This window comes from Petaurus breviceps, unplaced genomic scaffold (assembly GCF_028583685.1).
Source record: "Petaurus breviceps papuanus isolate PSGF00001 unplaced genomic scaffold, PetGlider_PUasm1.0 183, whole genome shotgun sequence".
Lineage (NCBI taxonomy): Eukaryota > Metazoa > Chordata > Mammalia > Diprotodontia > Petauridae > Petaurus > Petaurus breviceps.
The window spans coordinates 11,296,052-11,297,367 of NW_027185791.1; the positions used below are offsets into that span (position 1 = coordinate 11,296,052).

Consider the following 1,316-nt stretch of genomic DNA (forward strand, 5'->3'; position numbering starts at 1 on the left):
GAAATCAAGATACTATAAAACATATCCAAACAAATGAAAGAATAGAAGGCAATGTGAAATATCTGATTGGAAAAAAACACTGATCTGGAAAATAGATCCAGGAGAGATAATTTAAAAATTATTGGACTAACTGAAAACCATGATCAAAAAAAAAGCCTAGATATAATCTTTCAAGAAATTCTCAAGTTAAATTGCCCTGATATTCTAGAACCAGAGGACAAAATTGAAATTGAAAGAATTCACCAATCACCTCTTGAAAAAGAAAGGGTATGGGAGAAAATATGGGAGAGAGCAGATTGGAGGAGGGGATATCCTGTGGGACTGCTATTTTGGGGTGGTAGGTATGGGAAAAACTGGGAGAAAATTTGTAACTCAAAATCTGGCGGAAATGAATGATATAAATCAGAAGTTCATAAAGCATTTGAAAAAAAGAGAAAGTGAAACTCCGATGGACTGATCATCTTGTTTGAATGTCAAAAATGACATTTGCTTAAAAGAGGGGCAGTGAGGTGTCACAGTGAGTAGAGCACTGGTGCTAGACTCAGGAAGACCTGAATTTGAATACAGCCTCAGAAACTTAACGTAAAAAAACTAGCCGTGTGACCTTGGGCAAGTTATGTGACCCCAATTGGCCTGCAAAAATTATACATATATATATATATATATATATATATATATATATACACTTGTTTAAAAGACGATTTTACAGTGTTTGCTTTAGCAGCACATATACTAAAATTGGAGCAATATAGAGAACATTAGCATGATCCCTGTGAAAGGATGACATGCAAATTAATGAAGCATTCCATATTTTTTACTAACATTGATAGACTGGGCTCCTCTCAGCAATGCAAGGCTATAAGATAACTACAAAAGACTCATGATGGAAAGGACTATCCATTCAGAGAAAGAATTATAATGTCTGAATGCAGATTGAAGCAAACTAGTTGCTCTCTCTCTTTTTGATTTTGTTCCTTCTTTCTCATTTTTCATTCTGTTGATTATAATTCTTCTTTACAACTTGACTAATGTTTAATGTGAAGGTATTTGTAGAACCTATATCAGATTACACACTGCCATTGAGGATAAAGGTGTATGAGAGGGAAAGGAGAAAATTTGGAACTCAAAACTTGTGGAACTGAATGTTGTAAATTAAAAGTAAATTAATTAATTGATTGATTTTAAAAGGGAGACTATTTTACAGAGAACACAAAAGTTAAAAGCTCACATAGAGTTTAGAAAAAAAACAATATAGTGACACTTTCAGTGTCTTTCTGAAGAACTTTGGAATTGGTTGCAAAATGTGGGAGACCCTG

At 33.6% G+C, this 1,316-nt stretch overlaps 1 non-coding gene across 1 annotated transcript; it reads left to right on the forward strand.

The window, feature by feature from the left end:
* The first annotated feature begins 708 nt into the window (after window positions 1–708).
* On the forward strand, window positions 709–815 carry LOC138161185 (U6 spliceosomal RNA). The gene has a single exon (XR_011168307.1). It is a non-coding gene; the product is annotated as a U6 spliceosomal RNA (small nuclear RNA).
* Window positions 816–1,316: the final 501 nt, after the last annotated feature.